Genomic DNA, 26,595 nt, shown 5'->3' with positions numbered 1-26,595 from the left:
GAATAAACCACCCCCTTTAATCAGATTTAATTTTCAATCGGAATGACCGTTTTTCAATCGGAATGACCGTTTTTCAATCGGAATGACCGTTTTTCAATCAGAATGATCGTTTACATGACCACTTTTAATCGGAATGGCCTTTCATTCCGATTAAAAGTGGAATTAAACTGTGCATGTAAACGTACTGAGTGTGTGAGCGGCGAGGTCACTACACCCCATCAGCTCTCTGAGCTCTTTCAGTCTGATAAATACATGAATAAAAGCTCTGATAAATGTCACAATTATAAACACCAGCTAAATAGTTGTCACTAACACATTTTTAGTCTCTCTGGCCTAATCGGCCACCCTGCTCACTGCTATGGATGTGTGCTTTGTGCTAGCATTGGCTTCTTAACAAAGTGGCTCTCGTCTGTGGCTTTGCGGTGGCTTGTTCTTTGGCTCAATGTGTTTTATCCACTAGTCTCTTTTGCCATCTTCCTTATAATTCACAGTGACACCAAAATGGCTCCAAACACCAGACCTGTAGGTTATCAGAGAATCTTCTATTTCTGGTATGGTAATGGTGAGTGAGCTTAGTGTAGCTGCCTCCCAGTATGTCTCACTGCAGTAGAATGTTCTGGTTCGGGGGTGGGAGGTGTAGACAGCATGTTGCCTGTTCTGTCATATGGGTTTCTTTGTTGAGCGCAGTGGCACTGAGAACATTATATTAAACACAGTTTAAGCTATATAGTTTCTTTTCCAAATGTAACTGGAGACTTCAAAGTATTATTCGGTCTGTAATGCGTACCAAAGCGAAAGCCTCATATGAATATGTATATTGTTACACCCCTACTATATATATGATAATGTTGGGATTCACAGGACCACAGATGATTTGTCATTTATTAAAATCTAAACTGGACATGTGAGGGCTTTTCTTCTCTGCATGCTCTTTGTTCTTCAAACAAAGACAGCTATTTGACTCTCATCTCCACAGAAGGTCACCTCACACCTCCCAGTGAGACTAGTTGTCAAGCTTGATTGGACAGTACTGTTACAGTGATATGCCCCTGGTGTGATGTCACCAGACAAACTCTAAGATAAGTCCTGCATTCTCTCAGAGTCTTCCTCTTTTCTGCTGGGCCGGGACCAGCCCAGATGCTCTCTTGCTCTTGAGCTGCCGAGCAGCTCACACCTCTTCGTCTTGAGCTGTGGACCAGCCCAGAGGTGCCCAGACAGGCCTCCTCTTTCTCCTAGGCTGCCAACAAGCTCGGACCCTTGCTCATTGCCCTGAACCACTAAAGGGAGGGAAATTGCTCACAGACTCTCTAAGCCTGAACCAGAGAAGTTAGTTTTGCAAGCACAAGGTTTAGCACCCCAGCGCCTAACTCTGCAAGGACCCCGAGCGACCAGCTTCCTCGGATTTGTACCTTTGGAACAAGAACATGCTTTGTCCTGACCACATGGTCAGACAAACACCTCCCCCGATCTGAAGCCAGCTTTGATTCAGCCATCTTGTAGGTCTCTCTTGTCAGCCATTTTGTTTTGTAGGCCAAACGGCCCTTTGATTACCATGCCCATCTTTGTCTTTTTTTCTCTCTCTCTCTCGCACACACACACACACACACACACACACACACACCGATATTTTATATTTCCAATAGCCAATTTGATGCTTTAATTGGAGATCTATTACAAGGTCAGGCCTGTGTTAAGGCTAAAGTCCCAACCAATGGTGCCGCCGGGTAAAACATAGCACTGGTGCCTAGCTCACAACGCACAGTATCCCCTCTTTTATAGTATCACCAGAATAATTTACAATATTAATGGTGTCCCTTGGTGAGGCCTAATATTGTTGTTCCCAACATAAATGGTGCCTCCGTGTGATGCCTAAAATTGTTGTTCCCAACAATATATAATATATTCCTTGCTCCTCTTTCAGCCCTTGGTATTTTTCGAGCTTCTCGGGTTCTTTCGTCCTGATGTTGCTGTTGCTCAGGATTGCATCTCTCACCACTGCCTTCTTCTGTTGTTTGTCGATCAACACAATGTCCAGTTGGTTAGTCATCACCAGTTTGTCAGTCTGGATCTGAAAGTGCCACAGGATCTTAGCTCAGTCATTTTCAACCACCCTAGGATGTGTCTTCCATTCTGACCTTGGGACTTCCAGCCCATACTCAGTGCAGATGTTCCTGTACACTATGCCAGGCACTTGGTTATGGTGTTCCATATGTGCTGTTCCTGCTTGCATCTTACACTATGCTATTATGTGCTGAACTGTCTTAGGAGCATCTTTGCACAGCCTGCACCTGGGGTCCTGTCTGGTGTGGTAGACCCCTGCTTCTAGTGATCTTGTACTAAGTGCCTGTTCTTGTGCTGCTATAATTAGTGCCCCTGTGCTGTCTTTCAGTTCAGCATTTTCAAGCCACTGGTAGGATTTCTTGATGTTGGCCACTTTTCCAATCTCTCGGTGGTACATGCTATGCTTAGTGTACAGTCTCAGGGTGCTGGACTTGGAATGAAACCCTCCATGCATTGTGAGAAGCTTCCTTGTCTTGTTGTCAGTGGCCTTTACATTCTCCTTTGGGCAGCTCATTATACTAGTGGGGTATCTGATGACTGGCAGGACATACTTGTTGATGGCTTGGACCTTATTCTTTTTGTTTAGCTAACTTTTCAGAACCTGCCTTACTCCTTCTAGGTATTTGACTATGACTGACTTCCTTGTGGCCTTCTAATGGTTCCCATTTGTCTACAGGACCCTGAGGTATTTGCAGCTGTCCTGGACACCTGCAGCGTTGCCTTCTGGTAGTTCAACCTCCTTGGTTCTGATCGTCTTCCCTCTCTTTGACACCATCCAACCACACTTATCTAGTCTGAATGACATTCTGATGTCATTCCTGTAGATACTGGTGAGGTGGATCAGTGAGTCGATGTCTCGCTTACTCCTGGCATACAGTTCGATGTCATCCATGTGGAGGAGGTCACTCATGGCTGCTCCACTTTGGAACCAGTTCATGAAAGGGATACTAATCACTCTTTGTGATAAGTATCCCTTTCTTCCCCACACCTCTCTGCAGCTCTGAGAGTTGACTAACTTCTCTCCGTGTCGCTTTGATCTTGGCCTCCAGCCTCCCTCTCCATGGAGGGTTACACGCTTTGTGGCTTATGGTGTTCATCTTGTAGTCAAGCATCTCTAGGATCACTATTGCTGTGGTGTATACCAGCTGATTGGTCTCAGTTATGGGCCTAGTGGGGAAAATACATAGTACTGCATTCACATCATCTAGCAGACTTTTAGAGAGTACTTTGTCACTTAGCTTCGATAACTGGCTTTGGGGTTGCCCGGATTCCAGTGTAGGAACAACAGCCTTCTAAACTCCTCCAGAACCTGGATTGTAAGTAAACCGACAAATGAGATGGACCATTCTGAGGGTCAGATGTTAACAACTCTGCCCCCGGCCTCACCTCAATCTGGAGAAAGTCCAGCCACCAGGCACCAGACATCCTTGCGTCAAGAGGGGTAAGAAAAAGGTCACTTGAGATCACTTCAGGTCCCTTATGTCGATTAACATCTTAAAAGAATTCAGCTTGTAACAACATCAGCCAGATAAACATCCAGATCAGGGTCGTTGACTATGCTTTTAAGTTCACCACATCCTCTCCCCTCTTATCACCCCTGGCAACCACACCATCCAATTCACAACCTGGTGAAGGGGAGAAATTGAACAGATGTGAGGATCGTAAAGTTATTATGCATTCCTGAGCAGAAACCAAGTTTCTTTTGTAACCAACTTGAAATGTCTCTTGGAAGTGAAACTATACATTATATCCATGTTCTAACATTGTAATTCTGCATAATCTTTGGTTGTTAGTTGCATGTTTGTTTTTTTTCACTCTTATAGGTCAAAGTATAAGTGAATTGTAAGAGCACGTGTTTAAAGCTTAATTTAACATGGAGCCATACTGCCATCTTGTGACGATAGTTAAGGAGGGTTCCCCTAAGGAATCCCATATTATATTTAGAGTTAAAATATCATTGGATTGATTAATCAACTTGTCTTTATGAATACGTGCTTTCTCATTTGTTTTATTGCAACTGCAGGTTAGTCTGGAGTGTGTGTGTACACGAAACAGTTTATACTTGTGTTCCGCTGATATACGCGGTATAATAATTGTATTAAATTTAATTTGATGTTAAGAGTCGATTTTGACCATAATGGGAAGAGTATGTGTCTATCAAGTGTAATGTGTTAAAGTATATAATCTCGCAAAACAAAGTGCATTAAGTTTCCTCCGAAATAAAGTAATATAAACTAAACTCTAAACTTAGAGACCCACCCTGCCAAACACGGCCACTCAGCCTGGCCAGATAAAACAAGTGAGTGCAGTGCATCTCGCTCTCTTTTTCGCTTTTTCGCTTATTTCCCTTTTTGCTTACTTGCTTTTGCCGTAACTCCTTCTAGCTATACTCTTTATGCTTTAGCCAGTTACTCTTACACTCGGTTCCCGCGTAACTCTTTCTTGCTCATGATCGAAGTTATTTTAGACTTTTAAGTTTTGCTTAACTTTCCTGAGTTTTTCCTTTGTTTCCAGTGCCTTCAGTAATATTATATATGAAGCAACGAAGCCAGCTGATTTCAACATTTTTATACCCGGTAATAATAACTTTGATAATAATATCTAACGGCCAACGAGATTATTTTCAATCTTATTATAAGCGAATAAGCATAACCAATTAGACGAGCGACTATTCGACCTGCCACTCCATCAAAGACTCAGTGGATCCAGCGGCTGCCAGCCCCTTGTCAAAGTGTCCACAGAGCAGGGACTCTTTTGCCAAACCAAGAGACTTCCTACAGCCTAATATCACCAACGTGTGAGGGCCATCTAAAGGACACCGCCACCAGGTTCCACTGGCCCTCACCGCTGCGTTCCAGTTTGTATCACCCTGCTGGAAGGTCGTGAAGGGCAGCCGGGAGTCGCCAGTGGCAGTTCGGCGTCCTCGGAGAAACGTCTGGCTGAGCCAACTCTTCTAAAAGTAGGCAAAGAATTTCCCTTATCCCGATGCAGCCGCTGTGTTGTGATAAGAGCTGATGTCGAACAGGAGGCTTAATTATTCTGATCTTAATTTAGGTTTCCTTAGATAAATGGTTTTGCACATCCCTGTGTCCCTAATTTATCTATAGTCACATACTCTCTCTCACTATCGCCAAACTAAATAGCTAGATAGATAGATTTATTTGACAAAAATATAAAATATACAAGGCCGACTGATCAATAAGACAGACTCCATAAACGATTTTTTTTTTTTTTTAAATTGTCGAGGATTAAGTACACAAGAAAGCCAAAGGCTTATTTCCATTGTGGTCCTCAATTTCAGTCCAAGATGGTAGATTGACCAAGGAAAGTGTCAAGCAAGACATTTATGATATCAGACTAAAAACAAAAACAAACATGAAACCCTACATTTGTGAATCTACAAATTATTTAGCAACCATTTCTTGAGATCTGATTTAAAACTCCTCTCAACTGAGTTTAACTTAAGCAAGACAGGCAGCTTGTTCCATTGACTAGTGGCCGTATATAAAAAAGTATTTTTCCCATAATTTGTTTTAAATCTCATAGGAATAAAATTGGTTAGACTGTCTCTAGTGTTGTGGGAGTGGTTGTTTTTTACTAAATTAAAATAGTTGGATAGGTAAGAAGGTGCAGATTTATAGATAATCTTAAGGGAGATGCCCATCTTAATGTGCAACACCCTTTTATCCACAGGGAGAAGATTTAATTTTTTTAAATGAAATACATCAAGTTGTGTGTGGAGGGGCAAAGTTAAAACAACTCTTATTAATTTGTTTTGAGCAGTCTGAAATTTGGATTTAATAGACTGCGAAGAGCTACTGTACTAGAAGATGTCAGCAAAGTCAAAGTGGCATAACACCAATGCTACAGCTAGAGTTTTTAAAATTGGTATATCCAAAGATTCTGCTTTTGCTTGCCAGGAATTTTGTTTTGTTGGTAATCTTGTTAAGAGCCTTTAATGCCATATCTTCCCCTGATAAAATATTGTCTAAAACACATCCAAGGTAACTCACTGAGGATTTTGAAAAGATTGGTATCTGACCAATCTTTACTCTAAAATTAGGTGAATTTTTCAATTAATTCTTGACCCAAAGAGGATGGCCTCTGTCTTTCCTATATGAAGGGAAAGTTTATTATCAGAGAGCCACCTCACAACCTTTTGAACCTCAGCACTCAAGGTATCTTCCACAACTACTTTTTCTTTGTGGGATACTAGCAATGCAGCATGTGTGGCCCTAAAACACTTCCCTGCGGAACACCGCATGTAATGGGTTTTGGATTAGACAACATCCCATTAACATCTACTGTTTGAATTCTATCTGTAAGATAGGATTGAACCCACTTAATGGCCATATGAGTAAAACCCAGCACTTTTAATTTGTAAATTAAGATGCCGTGATCGACCGTGTCAAAAGCCTTTTGCAGGTCTAACATAACCATTCCACAGAGTTTACCTGAGTCAATTTCCCTTCTGATTTTATCTGTCAGAAACAATAGGCAGGATTCGGTAGAATTCGATTTTCTAAATCCTGATTGAAATTGAAACAAAATTTTATTGTTTTGGATGTACTCCTCTATCTGTTCATGAATTACTTTTTTCCATTATTTTTGACACCACACATAAAATAGAAACTGGTCTATAGTTCCCTCCATCTATATTACTGTCCTTCTTATGGAGGGGGAGAACTCCAGCACTCTCGAGCTCTGTTGGAACTTAACCCTGTTCTATTGATATATTAATTTCATGGGTGACAACTGGAGCAATAATATTTGCAGTCTTTTAGAAACTTGGCTTGAATATTATCCAGACCTGTAGCCTTACTAGCATCAAGTTCCTTAAGTCTATTTAGGACCTTACCATCACTCACTTTATTAAAAGAAAGGGATCCATTTTGAATGCCATATTGTGAGTAGTGCGCCTGCACCTGCTCCTCATTAAAAACACCTGAGTGATCAGGAAGCTTAGCTACAAGATTTTTAGCAACTGTGGTAAAATAGGTATTTAAGTAGTTAGCCACTACAGTTTTGTCTGAGGGAACTTTACCATTCACTTCCAAGCTGAGCTTGGCAGTCTTGTTTTTTGTATTTTTACTATAATCCAAATTTTTGAGAGTCTTCCAGAGTTTTTTGGGATTCTTTTTATGTTCAATTAGTTTTTCTTTAAAGAAGGATTTTTCAGCATTATTGATCAGTCTTTGTGCTTCATTGCGTAAACTCTTATATTGGATAAAACTAGTATCATCCTGATTTTGCTTAAATTCTTTAAAATGTATATTTCTCAATCTGATAATGTTTAAAATATCATCTGTCATCCAAGGCTCAGTTCTCTGCTTTATTCTGATGCTTTTTAATGGCGCTATTTTATTCACAACTTTAAGAAATTTTGATTTAAATAAATTCCAGGCTTCATCAACATCATCACAATGCATAACTTCAGACCAGTAAGCCTTTCTCAGGCTCTCACAGAAAGCAGATGAGTATATTTTTTTTAAAGATCTCATAGTTTTAGTATTGTGACATTTGCAAAGGACTCCCGCACACTGTCTAACTTGCAATATAAAATGTATTTGCGACGTTTCTGTACTAGACCTTCCTCAGGCAAACCTATGTATTGTGACATTTAAAAATATAAACTGACAAAAGTGTAACCTCTTGTCTTAATCCATTTATACTGTTGATTTTGTGTCATTTCATATCATCATCATTTACTATTCATTTACTCAGTTGTTACACATTTTGCCTGAATAAATCTTCATTAATCACCACGTCGTTGTCTGTGTATATCTTTTTCGAACAGGAACTAAGATCACTGTATAGAGAATTCATAACCCAGATATTGAGATTGATTCATTATTGATAAATGTACTGACAAATTAATAATATCTTTCCAGAGTTATTAATTTGATTAGTCGCTTCCCTCCTTAGGAGGGTGGTGCCCAAAATTTTATTACTAATGCAAACATTTTCTAAAGGTATTGCTCCTACACAATCTTATTCATTACTCTCAATCTCAGGTCATTCCCCCTTGCTGTAAGGGAATCTGTGTCGTAAGGGCTTGGGGCTTGGTACCCAATCTCAGAGTGTGGAGATGATGATGACATCCCCACTTTGATCTGTTGTCCTAGCTCCCCCTTGCCATAGCATGTTTGTTGTACCTCATCAATCTGTAGTTGCGATAGCAGTTGCCGTTTGTGGATGTTGGAACATTAGGCCAGGAGTAGTTTCTGTGTCAGCCTAGATGTTGGGTTTTAAGCATCCCGCATCCTCTGCATGTGGCCCCTCTCACTGTCCCTAATTTATCTATAGTCACATACTCTCTCTCACTATCGCCAAACTAAATAGCTAGATAGATAGATTTATTTGACAAAAATATAAAATATACAAGGCCGACTGATCAATAAGACAGACTCCATAAACGATTTTTTTTTTTTTTTAAATTGTCGAGGATTAAGTACACAAGAAAGCCAAAGGCTTATTTATCTATTTTAAAATCAGATTGCCCTGGTTCCTCAACACCTGACATGGACCTTGTAGACCCGGTCGATGTCCGAGTCGGTATGACTCTTGTTTTTGCAGTTTCACGCATCATGAGGTAGGCTCGCAGCATAAAGAGCCTTGATTTAGAGATTTCGATCCTGTTAAACAATTTAGTTACAGTTGGACTTAAAAATCACAAATTCTTATAGAGAGAGCTGATACTCATTCATCTAAGAATTATGGGTATGGATTTTGAATAGCTTTACTAATTCAAATCATTTCATTCAATTCAAAGATTGGTAGTCACTGCGTATGGAGTTTGGTTTGCTAAGCTAAGCAACTCCATCACTGTTGGAGTGCACTTTAGGATGTTCATCAGTGAGGGAACACATCACCGTTCATATGGCCTGACATCTAACATTACATTCCAGTAGTGTATCAGTCTGTTTGTGGTCCAATCTGCCACTTTCACGTCATTACAAAACTTAGCCAATAATAGCACTGTACACAAGGTTAATAGCACATCAACCTGTTATTTACGACAGTGTAACACATTCTGATTTTTCTGGCTTTCACACTCTTTTAACAAATTTTTAACAAAGAAATTATGTGCTGCATATCATGGCTCTCTCATACCCCTTTTCCACCACAATTAGAGTGTGAGTTTTTTGAACACGGGGGGGGGAGTAGCATTCTTTAATAAAGTGAAGAAAAAGAAGTACAGACAGCAGCAATGGAATACAGCTTATTCGGGTAACTTAGGCAAGGCTGCATGGAGGAACCAAACACTGAAGGATACTTTCTTTAAGAGAAGGAGAAATTTCCTTAAGACAGTGACAAGGACAAAAGGATAACAGAGAGGCTTTGTCATTTTTATTCTTTATCATTTTTTTAAATAAATAAATCACTCTGTGTTGGCAGATACTTAATATTAAATGACTTGAATCGGCATCTGGGGCAAAAAATGTCATTGGGAGATCCCTTATATATTACAAGCTAGAGTTAACTAAAGTGAGATGAGCTCCAAAAATGGCAGTACACCACATACATTATTCATGACATTACACAGACTATAAAGTCTGCATTGAAAAACAAACAAACAAACAAACAAATTGGTGCAAAACCAATCCAATTAAATCATTGGGGAATTTTGAGAAATTGCAGTCAACCTGTTGTTGTGTCACGTCTCGATCGGGCTGGACCCAAATGCAGCAGGCGGACAAGGTCAGGTAAGTTTACAATGTTTATTGAGTCAAAGGGGGGTATCAGCTGGCAGGCGATGACGGCGGAGTACGGGGCAGAGGGGGTCCGGTGTGGCGTGGCTGGCAGCAGGAGATCCTGGACAGAAACAATTATTAGTTCCAGCGGGAAAAAACAAAAGCAGGCAGAGGCTAAGCTGGGCACAAAACAGCAAACTAGGAGCTAGACGTACTACCGTAAATGGCAACGATCCAGCGGAGACTGATTGTTGCTGCGGGATACTTGAAGGTGAGGATGATGGCTTGATAGCAGACTGGTGTGTTGATTACTGCTGGGCGGCCGGTGTTGATTGAGAGGAGAGAGGGGAGGGAGAGAACAGGTAGAGAGACAAGAACAAAAACACACCAGCCATACACCCACTCACTCAAATGACTGAAAAAACAAAAACAAAAAGCACACACACACACACACAGCATCACGGAGGACGGGTCGTGACATGTTGTTTCTAAATTAAAGGTTTTCACCAAAGATATCACAATCAGTAGTGTTCGTTATACCTCCCTGTTCTCATTCTGAGCTTGTCAAATACCACCTTTTGGTTAGTGAATTCAGTGTCAGACACCAACGGCAAAACAACCTTTTGCAGGGGTATGATGTGCCACTGGGTGGCATCAGTTTGTCATGCGACCAGACATAACCTTTTGTGGCCATTTGATTCGCTGCTGGACAGCATCAGTTTCAAATGCTGCCGGTAACAGTCAGTACGTTTACATGCACAGTTTAATTCCACTTTTAATCGGAATGAAAGGCCATTCCGATTAAAAGTGGTCATGTAAACGGTCATTCCGATTGAAAAACGGTCATTCCGATTGAAAATTAAATCCAATTAAAGGGGGTGGTTTATTCCATTTGTCATTCCGAATGAAAGAATTTTGTGTGCATGTATACACTCATTCCTCTTTAAATTCATTCCGGTCTTTCTGCGCATGCTCGTTTCCTTGCCCTTCTGGCGCGATGACGTATATAGAGCGCATAGCAATGGGCTGCATAGCAACAGGCTGAGATAGAGCAGTCGGACTTGTTGCACTCACCGGTTTCCATTCGCCACAGCACGGTCTTCTACCTCCCTTCTCCTCCTCAACAGATGAAGCATTAGCAGAACAAGGTTGTTGTCATACTGCTGCTTCAAGAATATAAGCAAAACAAGCCCGAAAAACGCACTAAGAACGGCATCGTCAAGCATCTTGTTATCCAGAGCGAGGACTATACAGTGTTTTCTTCTGGTAAACGTAAACACATAACATCCGCCCCGCCCCCTATCCAATCAGAAACCTTCCCTGCCCCAAACCTTGCGCAGACCTGAATAAAGGCGATTGAACTGATCTCCCATGTAAACCCTCATTCAGAATGAATATTTCTCATGTAAACTACCTGGAAAGACTTTAATTCCGAATGATTTCATTGAGATTTATTTCATTCCGAATGAGAAGCTATCATGTAACCGTAGCCAATGTATCATAAGGAGCGTGCGGAAGGGAAGGTGGATGGGTCCAACACACCCCAGATTTTCACCTTGGAGCCCTTCTTCACTTACCATATGAATGTAAAGCCAAACCATGATGTTTTTTTTTGTTTGTTTTTCTAAACCTAACCACATGCTTTTGTTGGTTAACCTTACCTACTGCTTTTGTTGCACAAGGAAATATTTTTTTTGCAAAAAAGGATCTGCGCACCTGTAATGAAATATTAGACAGGGTGTGACTACTGTGTCTGTGGGACGTAAAAAAAAAAAAATTCTCCCAGTTTGCATCTCCTAAAGCATTTTTCTCTGTGACTTCACATTTATTGATACGCCAGCCATTCTCATTCCCAGCTCATCAAATACCACAGCTTTGTCAGTGATTTTGGCATCACACACTGTAAAAAAAAGCTCAGTTGAACATCAACAACAAACACAGGAGAATATCTACTGGGTAATGTGAACAACACTGAGAAGGTGAGGATGTTTGATAAGTTAGGATGAGAATGCATTGGTTATGCAGCCAGCAGTCATTGTGTTAGATAAGATAGAACATTATTTATCCCAAGAGAAATAAATGTGCAGCAGTTTCAGTACTAAGTAGAAAATGTGCAAATGTAAGTGTGTGAGTATAAAACAGGTACAAAGGTGCAAATATTTGTCTGTGTGCACCTTTTACTATACATGGAAAATATGACTAATAGTATGTTTGCATGTGTTGTATGCGATGTGCTGGTATTTCTGTATTGTCCTTAGGTATCACATCAGTAATAATTACTATCATGCCCAGCTGACCCCATCAAAATGCACCAGTGCAAAACCAAACTAAATCTGCTTTCACCACTATGAGGACTGCAGTTTAATTGTGACATTATGGACCCCAAATAATTTCCCATTTGTTTAGAATTCTAGTAACACCATTATTACAGTTCAGTGACAGAGGGAGACATATCGATCTGATGAGACGCCCTCAATGCTGTTGTGTGTCCAGCCAGTCAGAAAACACTGCAGTCAGTCAATGTCTTCTGCCTGTCCCTGTGTGTCTGGCATGTGGAAAGACTCAAATTAATAATTCAAAGTCATCTCAATCTCATCAGGTCACAAGGTCATTTCCTTGTTTAGTGGGTGGAGGTTTAATGTGTGTGTGTTATTATCAACAAAGATGAGATTACAGTTTGGTGTGAAAGAGGAGACAAAGCTCAGACAAAGAGAGGCCTCTGCTTTCCCTCTCCACTTACTGTCTGTCCCTAGGGTCCAGTCAGTCTGTCTGGGAGACTGAATGTGAAGCTGTCTGCACAATAAAGGTATCAGTTTCAGTCAGAGGTGGTCACCAACATGTCTGCTTAATGAGGTTGACATTGGCATGGACATTCTGTTAGGAAGAAGTGTGAGAGGAAATGCTTACAGCAGAGAATTTAAAGATGACAGGTCCTTCCATGCTGTCAAACGGCCAAATGTTCTATCCACTACTATCCCTATGTTCCACGGGTCCTATGTTCCCCCCTATGTTCTGCAACCGGGGAAAATAGGACCCTTTTTCGTATAAAGGGTCCTATGTTCCCCGCTTTTCTGAAAAAGGGTCCAATGTTCCCCAATGTTCCCTGCTATTCTGAAAAAAGGTCCTATGTTCCCCAGGTGCAGAACGTAGGAGGAAACATAGGACCCTTTTTACGAAAAAGGGCTATATCTTATATGCAACATTAAATTATGCAGGAAAATGCTGAACTAAATCAGGGAAGCCCTGCATAGGCTATTTGTTGTGGAATTTGGCAATTATAGTGGAGAAAATGTGCGCTTTCTAAATATATGTGACTGTTGGGGAGCGTTGTTTGCGCCTTTGGGCATTGAATCACGTGATCACATGAGGTAAGTGCATTTTTCTTTCAGGGGGAACACTGGACCTGGGGAACATAGGACCCTTTTTTGGAAAAAGGGTCCTATGTTCCCCCCTATGTTCTGCACCCGGTCCCTATATTATGAGGGAACATAGGACCCAGGAGAACATAGGTACGGTCCCTTGTTATACTGTAGACCTATTGCAGTACAGAGCTGTTAGTCATCTGTGTGCTCTGAGGGACCAGTGGTTCCATGTATATCGGTCTGAATTGCCATATTTTTTTTCTACCATAATGGCCTCCAGACTTAATGAAATTATGGCTCACTTGTCATTGCTATGGGAATCAACCAGTGCAATAACACTTTACTTAGTATTGCACAGGCACAGGGGCTTAAAGTGAGGGGAGGTGATTAGCCAGCACCACAAGAGAAGTGGAACCCCTGGTACTGTAATTCACATGTGGTGTGTTGTCAGCTGGCTTACTAGAATATTGTTCTCAAGTTAAAGTACTGTTACTTTTAAGAACTTTTACACAAGTAAAAGTTCTTGTGTAAAAATTAACCTACGTAAATGTAAAAAAAAAAAAAAAAAAAAAAAGTAGATAAGTTAAAATGTACTCTGAGTTAAAGTCACTCTGTTACATTTGCAAAAGAGAAAGGGGGAGGACATCATCAAATGTAAAATGGAACAACATAAGTTACATGATCCCTTATGTTCAAACCAATAGTATATTCCGTTTTGATAAACAACATTTTGCAGCCTGTATACAATTGTTTATCAATCAGTTTAGCCTCACTAGAATTAAGCAGTAAGGAGACAAAACACTGACATAAGTGACTGACAATATATTAAAAGTCTATGGACCCCCGGCTGGGTGCAAAAACAATATTGAACTCTACATGGCTGCAGGCTGGATTTGAGCCCACACCTGCTATTGCATGGACACTGTCTTTGTACATGGGCGGCTATTGCTCAATGGTGGAGAGGGCTGTAATATCGGAGGATCAGAGAATAAGCGATTCGATTCCTGGCTCCTTCAGCCTACAGGTGTGTTCACACCGGACTTTTTATTTTTTTCGCTATCACTCGGTTCGCCCCTTTGATATCACTTCATCGCTCAGTTACAATTGCTTGACTGTCATGACATGTCAGCTTCATTAAAAGTATAACTGCAAATTAAAAGCAACAATAGATGTAAAAACACACAGACACAATGCATCTGTCTGAGCATTTATACCTCCGACTGCGGCAGCGGCTGAAAATTATACATACACACAGGTAGGCTATACATATTGCAAAACTCTGTAAAAGTACACCAAAGCATACATTTTCGTTTCCAAATATTTATTGTGTTCAATGTGTGTGTGTGTGTGTGTGTGTGTGTGTCTGTGTGTTAGTATGTCAGAGAGGAGGAGAATCATTAAAAAAAAAGTTTCCACTAATTATTTCGGTGTTTATTTCTTTTATTCTTAAGGGTTTTTTTTTGTATTAAAATGCGTAATATAGCCAACAATATTATAGACCAAAAGTTAATCTAATTCATTATTGTAGAATGTATTTAGCAAATCACCACTTTCAACTGGAGACACGGCGCAGCAGCAGCGCAGCAGCAGCAAAAGAAAAACAGGCATTATAAAAAGCCGACAAATAGTGTTAATTAATTGACATGAGACATTGGAGAGGTTGTCTCCTATTCTATAGTCTGTAACATTTTTTTTTTATTTATCATAATTTCTCGGAAATTACTCAAAAATGCATTCATTGTGCGCTTCTGAGCACACGGGCAGCATAAACAATGAAGTTACATATGATGGCAGATCGTTGCGGCGCTTGGAGGCAGTTGACAGTGACAGTTTTGTCAGCAGCCATTTTTCTTCCTACCAATAACCTATGGTTGAGGCAGCTCCAGCTCCAACTCCGCTCACATGCTCTGACTCAGGCATCAGAGCCTCTGCGCTACAGCGATAGATGCATAGGCGCTGTCCATGGTGCTTTACACGAGGACCGCCAGGATTAGGGCGCCCCTCCAAGCACCGCAGTCCCGCCGGCTGGCGCAGTCACTGTTGAGATTACATTTGTTTTTTACTATTAACAAAATGTTTTTTTGTAACTCATCACTTCAGAAAACATACAAGACACATTTTTAGGAAACGTCATAGGAAGAGAAACTTGTAGGTTTTATCTAAACAGAGTTATTTGCATTATAAAAACCCAAACGGTCTGTTAGACCGTCGTGGCGGTTCTAGGACAAGTGCACTTACATTGATCACTTCCATAAAATAAAAACAAGAAATTGGAGAAGATTGAAAAAATTGTTAAAATTAAATTAGGGAACTGATCACAGATGCATTGTCTCTGTGTGTTTTTACATCTATTGTTGCTTTTAAAAGCTAACATGTCATGCCAGTCAAGCACCCCCCCCTTCCCCATCCCGAATTACACCCATTCTCATCTTGTCACCCTAGTCCTATTATTCGTTTACCTGAAGTGTCTTGAAATGAATTTCACCACTGATTGTTTTCTTGATAGACTCTGATTTTTTATTTGGCTAATTTTTGTCTGACGTGGCCAAACAATTGAGAGCAGTGACGCGTGGTCTGTGTGAATGAACTTATATAAACCTGAGTTGATTAATGAAGTAACTTGAAGTCAGAAAGAAGGACAACTGTTTCTAAACCTTTTGATGATGTTTTTGGTTGTTTATTTGTGAATGAAATGGCAAGTTCTGACGAGTCAGAAACGACTCTTTAAAGACATGGATGAGGCTGCAGCGCGTCTGCGCTCATCTAGAGCAGTGGTTCCCAACCTTTTTTGTCTTGTGTACCCCTTGAGCCTTTTTGTCATACCATGAGTACCCCCTCACTCATACGTGTTCATGATTCTCCAAAAGTAGAACATAACACAACTGAATATTCAACGCAAGTCATTTTATTTCATCTTCTTAAATTGAACAATTAATATTCAGGCATTATCTTCTTATTTAACTCAAATTAAACATAAAATTATGTTGCCTTCAAGGCAATAAAAATGATAAATATAAGAAATAATATTATAGTAAACATTTGTATTATTAATACTGTATTATTAATACTAATATATTATGATTATATTGTTATTAAAGAAAAATAATTAAGTTGAAATTAGAAAAAAACAAGAATAAATAAAAATAATAAGTAATATAAATAAATAAATAAATACAAAGCAAATAATTAACCTGCCTTTGTTATATATAACTTTTATGACATTTACCACAAAAGGAGCTTCTTTGAATATGTCCCCTTTAAACAGGCATTTAAACTTTAAAAATCAGGAACAAAACACTTAACAAGAATACTATTTAAACTCACTGTATCAGTTGTACTTTCTTTTCTTCAGTCATCTGAGATTTAATGAGACACTTGAGCTTGCTTGTCTTTCATAAGCTTTGATAGTTCTGGGGGCAGTGTGGAAACAGCTGTTACCAGGCTGTTCTCCACATCCAGTCTGCTCCTCTGCTTGGTTTTAATGTGTGTCAAAGCTGAGAAGGTCACTTCACACATATAAGTAGAACCAAAAGGCAAAAGCTCAATCAGTGCATGTTTTCCCAGCTCAGGATACTCCTTCTCCACATCACACCAGAACTCAGTCAATGTCTTCTCAGCATATGTCATTTTCAGTCCCTGATCAGATGATAAATCCATCAGATGCTCCTGCAGCCTTGCAGGAAGGTTGTTGCAGCTCTCACTCACAATAAATGGGTTCCTCACCCAATCCAGTCTTTCTGACTTTTCTTCAATGTCCTGAAAATACTGGCTGAAATCCGTGCAGAGTTTGGACAGATGTGCTTGCACCAGTTTGACCACTGGACCCCTGGCAACATCAGTGGTGGCAAGATGGGAATCAAGTAGTGGGAAACAGCTGACATCTCCCTCATCACATTTCTTCTCCCATAGTTTGAGCTTTTTTGTGAATCCTTTAACTTTGTCATACATTTTCAGGATGTGTGACTCCTTTCCCTGAAGCGACAGGTTGAGTTCGTTAAGTTTGGTAAACACATCAGCGAGATACGCCAGACGCGCCACCCACTCAGCATCCTCAAACACCACAGCAAGAGGATGCAGATGCTGCGTCAGAAACACAGAAACTTCACTGCGCAGTTCATAAAGTCTGAGTAGTGTTTTCCCACGGGACAGCCAGCGGACATCCGTGTGAAGCAATAGCTGTTCGTGCTCTGTGCCGCTCTCATGACAAAGAGTTTCAAACAGTCTGTGATTCAGTGGCCGGGATTGGATGAAATTTATCACCTTCACAGCATCATTCATAACAGCACTTAAATCAGGGCTCATTCGCTTACTTGCCAGTGCTTCGCGGTGAATGATACAATGCATCCATTTAATGTCGGGATTTACCTTTTTTACGTGTCCAAAAAGTCCCTTCACACTTCCCGTCATCGCAGCTGTGCCATCAGTACAGATGTGACTGCAGGTTTTCCACTGTAGATCGTGTTCTTTGAAAAAGCTGTCTATAATCTGGAACATTTCTTCCCCGGTTGTCTTTCCTGGCAGCTTTGTGCAAAATAAAATATGCTCGTTTATGTCCGACACATCTTTGTTACGAACGAAAGCCAGGAGCTGAGCATCACCACTCACATCTGTCATTTCATCCAGCTGCAAAGCAAACTGACCGGCATGTTTCATTTTTTTCACCACTTGTCCAATAATATTAACCGACATATCATCAATCCGACGGGACACGGTGTTGTTCGACAGGGGGACTTTCTTGAGTGTGTCGGCTGCTTTCTTGTCAATCATAATTTCAGCCATAACTGCTGCTGCAGGGAGAATGAGCTCTTCAACAATTGAGTGAGGCTTTTTTGATTTCGCCACGAGCAGAGATACGGCGTAAGATGCCTCCAGTGCTTTGCTTGACACACTCGTGGCTTTCATCATTACAGTCTGTCTTGACTTAAATTCCGACAGCTTACGTTTGTAAAATTCCTCAGTTTTACCGACACTTTCCGAGTATTTGGTGCTCTGGTGTCGCTGTAAATGGGCTGGGTTCATGGAGTTATTTGCCAGGACTTCACCGCAAAAGAAGCACTGAGGCTGCGGTGGGTCCGCAGACGTAGAAGTGAATCCATATAAAATATAGTTTTCACTATACTGCCTTGGTTTAGGTTTGGCATCTTTCTTGCGTTTGTCGGCGGGCTCCTTTCCCCCTCCTGGATCCACAGCAACTGGACGTTTCAGCCATTTATCCATATTTACCTGCAGGTAAACAGGTTCCTGCAGATTTTGGTATGGCTGTGCCACAGGTTATTGTCTCCCCAGGGACACAAGTCATAGCGCACACGTACCATTTTATTGACGGACTTATGAAATGACGGAGAATATTTTTTATTATCTTAGAAATAAATTCTTAATTTTTCCATGTAACCCCTGCAATGTGCTCACGTACCCCTAGAGGTACGCGTACCCCTGGTTGGGAAACACTGATCTAGAGCATCATACCTTGATGAAGTGAAAGGAATAAAGATAAAGATAAAATGATAACCCTATGCCAACTGAAGAATTAAATTTGTTTAGTTGGGTGTTTTAGCTCTTTTCTCTGGAGCGGAAACTGACGCAAATGAGGTCATTAATCATGAAATAGCATACAATTAAAAATCCTTACCTTTTTATTCATTTTAGCTCTCTCAAAACGGGTGCTGCAGCTGCAGAAAGAACAGCTCTGGTCGCTGGGTCCTCATTTGACGCTCCAAAATCAAGACGAGGTCGAAGATGAGGCGTCAAGGCAATTAGACGCGTGTCGTGTTTGGCCATTTAAAACAATGAGTGTACTTCAAAACATGCGTGTCAGACGCTTTCAGTGCATTTGGGCCTTTAGGAGTGGGGGGGGGATCTCTAGGCACCTCACGATTCGATTCAATTCCGATTCTGAGAGCAACGATTTCGATTCTAAAACAATTCTCAATTCTGAAACGAGCCAATAATTTAGCTAATAATTTACACTAGATATTGAAAAACATTATTGTAAAAAAGCTGGGAATACATATCCAGTGCATACAAACTTTATTACTTACTGTGGTTGAGATGACTACACTCCACCCGTTTCCTCCAGTCCATCCTCCTCATCCACACATCTCAAGGGGACTCTCCTGTCCCTCGTCGACCCCCTCGACATTTCTCCTCCACTATTTACAAAACTATAACTGATTATAACTACCTATGAACTATAAAAACACGTACTATTGCAAAAAAAGACAAACAATGGCAAAACTACGAACTATAGTGAAAACAAAAACAAACTCAAATGCTCTCAAAAAACCACAAATACTATTATTTACAACACTAAACATTATTTACAAAGAAAACACCACCAAAACCGCTAAATCAGTCCAACTTGCATTCTCCTCGTCAGCTGTCACTCTCCTCCTGCTGTGCTCACTTCCCTACCCCCCTCCACAGGTAATGAAGCTCCGCTTCTCAGCTTTCAGAATCCGTTGGAATTCAATAGCGTGAATGGTCGAGGAGTTACGGTAATTTGAAAAATAAAAATAAAATTAAAATCGATTATGAGTTTTCCAAATCGATGCTCGCATCGTTCAAGACAGAATCTCGATGCATTTAAAAATAGATTATTTCCCCCACCCCTACCCATAGTGCATTAAGAGTGTATGTCCAGATAATTACACATGTGATATATGAAAGTGTTTTGAAGTAAAGAACATGTTAGATTAGCTCATTTTACTGATTATTTCCCAGCACTACAGGTCTAGTCAGACAGTATTGCACTGTATTACAGGTGAGCTGCAATGTACTGTTTGTCCCATACTTACAAATAAAAAGTTGTAAAGGATACACACTTGTTATCAATGTTATTTAAGTGTCTGACTTTATGTATGCAACAACTAAGCAGGACATTAAATGTTGTCTCTGAATAGAGGTCTGGTCAAATAGGTTGAAGACAGACCACTTTTATCACTCATTTTTAACGCTGCATTAGTGATGGAGAACATGGCTGTTTTCCTCTAAATGGAGCATACTGAGAGCAGAAGGAACATTTCCCAGTCTCCCCTGAGTCAGCACTTCTTTTATGTTTGTGTTTATGGGCTGAATTTAAAGTACTATCGGCAACTGCAAAGACAGCCATTTTTTTTTCAGTCATACTAGGCCAGATTAGTGGGCTGATTTAGTTTACGTTGTAGAAATGATGTATGAATCTTGAATTTTCTAATCTTGATGAATTGTTACTTACATATTTCTTTTCTTTTCTTTTCATTTTAAAGCCAAATGATAAAAGGTAAAATATTGCTGCACACATTAACTGGCCTAATTTTACTTATCTACAATGAACAAAATAGGATCCACATACTTTTTTTTTTCAGGAACACCAGCAGTTCAGCCTGAAATGACTTCAAAGGAACATTTAATGAGTGCATAAGTTCTATTTATGCCATTAGCAATATTTCAAACCACTTGGTTGCCGTATCTGAAAAGACTGGGAACATGCTGGAGGATTGGTGGGTTGATTAACAGCAGATTTGTCCATCCTGATGACAGAAGGAAATCCTTAACACGAGCTTGTAGGCTGACGATCTGCGTCATCATACACAAACTCCTAACCTTGTAGACTGCCCCACCAACTGATCTGTCCTGTTCTGATCATATCCAGCAGCTTTTATATTTACCCACTTATGTGTCTTTCCAAAAAAGAATTACGCTTACATTAATTGAAACCCTAAATAAAACCCCAAGGGTTACCTGTGCCCCTGAGTTAACCAAAACAATAGATCTTATCCTGTGTCTGCCCTCCAGGTTGAGATGGCCACTGCATATTAGAAGAAAACAGTTAAGGATGACCAACTGGGCAAATCTTCAAGGGCATTCTGAAGGTAGGCATCCTACAACTAAATTACTTCTCTTATGTTGGGAGAGAGAAAGGGCCAAACAGGACTGTTTTGCATGGAGCAGTGAGAAGTGGCTACAGACATGAAATTAAGTGAGAAAAGATACTTCTCTACAGCACCATTACCAGTAACACCATCCTGGCTGTTTCCATCAGTGATAGTTGATCTCTGTATGTTTGAAAAATAGCACATACACAAAGATTTTGGAAACATAGCAATCTTGGTAGAAGACAGGCTAAAAAAATTCTATCAAGCACATGTTCAAGTTTATATTGATGAATCCAAGGATAGTAACACAGGCAGAACAGGTTTTGCTGTAAGTATCACAGTCCTGCAAATTTCTGTTAAAAGACGGACATCAGACCATTTGTCAGTGTATATAGTGGAGATGGTGGCAATCGCAACAGCACCATAGATGATAGAGGAATTACAAATTTAAAAGGTCATTCTTTGTACAGACTCATGTTCAGCAATAATGACATTACAATCATTTGCATCTAATAATAGGCAAGATATAGTTGATGAAATATATGAATAATTTTACATATTTAAAAATATGAATATTGATATAACATTTATGTGGATTCTAGCTCACAGAGGAGTTAAGAGCAATGACACTGCTGATTCATTGGCAAAACAGGCTCTGAAACAAGGAGAGATTATGGACATATCACTTTCTAAAGCAGAAGCAAAAGGAATTAAAGCTGCAAGCAGCACTGGTTGAACGAAGATTCAATATCAGAGTTTTTAGCCTGGATCAAGATGTTGAAAAGGGAAATCCGCCTAAGTTCATGTTGTCTTTCCTGAAAGAGGTATTCAAAGAGAAAAAGCTTCCCTGCTTACCTGAAGTAGAAATAGCGCACAGAGTGAGACCAGCAACGAAATCGGGCTGCAGGCCCATGATTGTCAGACTACTGCGGTATCAGGTCAAGGAGGCAATTTTGGACATTCCAAAGAAAGAAAAAGTGCTGAAATACAAGGACATGAAAATAAAAATATTCCCTGATTTGACAGCGGAAATGGCGAAGAGAAGAGCACAGTTCAAAGACATGAGAATTAAATTATGTCAAGCAGGGATTAAAAACAGCTTGATTCATCCTGCAATTCTCTTATAACTTTTGATGGGGTGACAAAACATTTCCAGGACAATGAAACAGCAGAAAGGTACTTCAATCAAAACATTCAACCATCACATCCAGCTGGTCGGGATGAGAAGGACGAGGGAGAGGTGAGCAGGTGAGAATTAGCTATAGAGCTGACTCATTATGAACAATAAATATGCTCGTGCACACAAACATTGGACATCTGTATATAAACTTACCTATGGGCAAAGAATGGGAATGAACTCTCAACACTTCTTAGGCTGACATGCACATGACATGTGCGAAGTGAAACGTCGAAAACTTAAGAACTGATGGTATAAACGAGATAAAATACCTTGTATAAATATAATTTCATTTGTTCATTAAAGAGACAGTCAACACTGAGTAATTTAAATTCTAATGATGGTAAAATAATTAAATAATGAACATGAGTCTCCTATGAGGCTCCTAACTTTAGTAACTTTAATTTATCAAAGGTTAGCCTTTATGATTTCTAAAATGTGATGTGATTTCTGTCATTAAGGATAAAACAACCTATGAGATTTAATTTATAATTGATGGAGGCTACAATTAATTTATAAGAGTTTTAGTGTAAAGTAAGATGTAGCCTATTTCAGTTTATTGAAACTCTTATTTCTCATTCTTGTCTTTTATGACTTCTAAATATTAGTTTAATGTATTATAAAATTAGTAGAAATAAAGTATAGTGGCCTAAAGTGCTTGTGTTAAGTTTTGTACGTGGAGGTCCAGAAATTGAGTTTGGCTTTCTTAAATCGGTGTAACACTTTTGTGACAATACAAAATTATGTGTGAATTGATGTTTGTGTGTGTTGAGATGTGTTTAAATGTAGTTGTTAAATGTAATTTGTTTTACTCCGAAATCACATCTGTCTGATGGAAACATTTGAATAATTTAGATTTATTAAATATCATTTAAATTGCTTAAAAAGGGTCTTCGGATAGCCCATATCAACATACATAGTATCAGGAATAAACTGACAGATATTTCGCATATTTTATCTTCAAATAATCTACATATACTAGCGGTATCCGAGACTCATCTAGATTCTACATTTGAGGATGCATCTTTGATGATACACGGATATAATATCTTTAGAAATAACAGAAATGCTTATGGAGGGGGTGTGGCATATTACATTCAAAGTCATTTACCTGTCAAAGTAAGACAAGATTTAGTGGTACCGGATATTGAAGTTCTCTGGCTGCAAATTTGTTTAAAACAACTAAAACCAACATTAATAGGATGTTTTTATAGACCTCCCAATGGTAACATGCTGTACTTGGACAAAGTGTGTGGTATGCTAGAATGAGTTAGTTTTATAAGGAATAAAATTTATTTTTTGGGTGATATATATGTTGATTGGAACTCTAGTTGCTGTCCGATGAGAATGAAACTCATGAATGTGTGTGCATCCTGTGGATTATCACAAGTCATAAACAAGTCCACGAGAAAATGTTTAAAGAGCAATGGTAAACAAGTCGCAACCTGCATTGATCATATATAGTTAAACAACCCGGAGGTTTGTTCTAAAACTATATCTGTGCTTATTGGTTGTAGCAACCATAATTTAATAGCAATACTCAGAAAAACTAATGTGCCTAAGCAAGGTTCGAAAGTAATCAGAAAAAGGTCATATAAATGGTTTGATCAAGAAAAATATATTAAAGATATTACAAATGCCGAATGGTCTAATGTATTTTTGCAAATTGATCCTGAAAAGGCATTTTGTGCTTTCAATGAAACTTTAATGAAGATTGTTGACTACCATGCTCCAATAAAGAAATTTACAGTGAGGAATGCCAATACCCCGTGGTTAGAACTCAAAGAATATATGAAAGAAGATCAAGCTAAATTAATTACTGGATCTTCAAATTTTAAATCAGACTGGCAAGTATACTGTAAATTAAGAAATGTTGTTTCTAAATTGAACAAGAAGAAAAAGAAAAAAATATTATGAAAATGTTGTGCAAGAAGCAAAACATGACAGTAAACAGTTATGGAACAAATGAAGCTCAGCTTAAGTTCAATCAGGAAGACCTGTCCATGCTCATTCATTCACAGTTCTCCCTCTCTCACTCCCACTGCTTCCTCCAATCAGCTGCCACCGGGTGTGCACTCTTCTTGCTGTCCTATCGTAATTAGCCACGGCCTCCATCAGCCAATCAGGTCGTCACTACAAGATTTTAAATCTGTTCTCTCCTCTGCCGCTTTCAGCTGTCATTCTAGGCAGAATCGCCGCGTATGGCTCATGCTATTCTTACCTTGTGCTGCATCCTCTCGCTCACTCTGATCCCAATGTCCTACTCCGACCTCAATCCAGTGCCGGAGGATTTGATCCCGACTTAGTCACTCTGCCGGAGACTGCTGCTACTCCCCCGAGCTTTCGGCGCAGGAGTACTCGCCTTGCGCAGCGCGGCGCTTCTCCATCGGATGAGTTCGAACTCTTGCTGTCTCAGCTTCAAGATCATGGCATTATTCCAGCCCCAGGCCTCCCTCTCTCTCAGCTCCGCAGCCACACGCCACGATCCAGCAGAGACCCCTCTTCCCTCTGCTCAAGCATCCTCCGCTCCAGCCGGGTCCTCCGCTGTGCCAGCTTGCGGCTGCAAAAGAACCAGGAAATCCGGACCTTCTAAAACTCCTCAGCCAAAGAAGAGAAACATCGCCTCTCTCCCTCCTTCTCCCACTCCCATTGCTCTCTCCTCCTCGCGCACCTCAGAAAATGCTCTGGTCTCCACTCTGCAGTCCCTGGCTAATTCCATGAACAACATCAATCCTCGTCTCCGGGCTCTGGAAACCACTTCAGCCACAGTGACTTCAGTGACTTTATCCAGGGTCCAGGCTTCCATGCTGCAGCCAGCCTTCACGCCCAGCCAGCCCTCTACATCCACTCCTCCCGGAGCCTCACATCACACTCTGGCCACAGCTGTCCCAGCCCTTCCTCTAGGTAGGCCATACATTCCATATGCCTCTAACATATCTCCCCGGTTAAAAGCAAAAATCCACCAAGGCAGAGACGTTAATCTCGTTAGCCTCATCCTGACCTCCCCCGAGTGCGATAAAGCCATTGCCTCCAGTGGAGACATCACTGCGGTGTTCAAATCAGCTGATCCCCGTCTATGCAGAGACCTATCAATCAGGCATTTTGTCGCAGCTTTCGGCATTTACCGGGATGTAATCTGCTCTGTCCGGAGAGAAGGCAGGAATTAGACTCCTACTTATCCCTCATTTGTGATCTGAATCTTAAATATGGTAGGAATGTTTTCTACCAGTACCACAAAGCTTTCTCCAGTAAAGCCGTGCTGTATATCGAGCAGTTTAATACTCGCCTGGATTGGTCCGTTCTGGACACGGAACTATTAGTGATGATCGCCGGAGGCTCCCAAATCATCTCCTGCAATTCCTGCGGGACCCCAGGCCACATCTCCCCTTTCTGCCCCACTGTCCCGTTCCAGCCCTCCGCTGGGATTCCCTCGCTGCTTCGGCTCGGGTTCCAGCCTCAATCCGACAAGCCAGGGCGCCAGGTGGAGCACTTTAATAGTAAGCAAATCTGCAGCAACTTTAATTATAATGTCTGCTCATTCCCCAACTGCAGTTTTCTTCATATTTGCAGCTACTGCAAAGAAGCTCACCCTCGGTCAGTCTGCCCCCGACACGCCAGATCATCCCGGATTCCTCCTCAGCGAGCAATTCAACATGGTTCAAAAACATTCTGAACTCTCATCCTTCCACTCCAATAAATGTACAGTCTCTAGCAGCAGAATTGTCTTCTCATTCTGATTCAGTGTTCATAGATCATCTCCTCACAGGCCTCACTCAGGGCTTTCAGAGTAGGAGTTCTCTCCTCCCCATCAATCTCATACGATGCAAAAAATCTTCAGTCCGCCCTCAATGAGCCTGATACCATCTCCCAGCTGCTAGAAAGAGAGGTAAACAAAGGTTACGTCATCGGCCCTTTCAGGTCCTCCCCTTTTTCAGTGTTCCGTTCAAGCCCAATTGGTCGAGCCACTAGGAAATATTCAGGGAAGAAAAGGCTTATTTTTGATCTCTCTGCACCGTGCTCCGGCCCGTTCACAAGCGTTAAGCCTTCTCCCTTGATTATGCCACTGTAGATAACGCCATCAAACTAATCAAGCTTGCAGGTCACGGTGCCTGGCAGTCAAAAGCTGATATTACCGATGCTTTTAAAACAGTGTCTATTCACCCATCTCAGTGGAATCTCTTCAGCATCAGGTGGGAAAAAAATACTACTTCGCCACCCGCCTGACTTTTGGGTGCAGAAGCAGCCCATACATCTTAGTCTCGGAGGCCTTCTGCTGGATACTGTTAAACAGAGTCAGAATCCCCTCCGTCCTCCATCTGCTCGATGATTTTCTCCTCATAGACCCCCATCATGACGGCTCCTCTCTGTCCAAACTGAAACTTAGTTTCCAGGCTCTTGGCGTCCCCCTGACAGTAGATTAGGTCCAGATACACGCCTAGAATTCCTCG

General features: G+C 40.7%; 2 pseudogenes; one reads left to right on the top strand and one right to left on the bottom strand.

Annotated features, from left to right (window-relative positions):
- Positions 1-2,092: 2,092 nt before the first annotated feature.
- Positions 2,093-26,595, bottom strand: part of LOC144467048 (uncharacterized) — a 472,102-nt pseudogene continuing 447,599 nt past the window's right edge.
- Positions 24,574-25,820, top strand: LOC144466998 (uncharacterized; annotated as a pseudogene).

The sequence above is a fragment of the Epinephelus lanceolatus genome, chromosome 15 (genome assembly GCF_041903045.1).
Source record: "Epinephelus lanceolatus isolate andai-2023 chromosome 15, ASM4190304v1, whole genome shotgun sequence".
NCBI classification, from domain to species: Eukaryota; Metazoa; Chordata; class Actinopteri; order Perciformes; family Serranidae; genus Epinephelus; species Epinephelus lanceolatus.
This window is presented reverse-complemented; position numbering and strand designations above follow the sequence as displayed.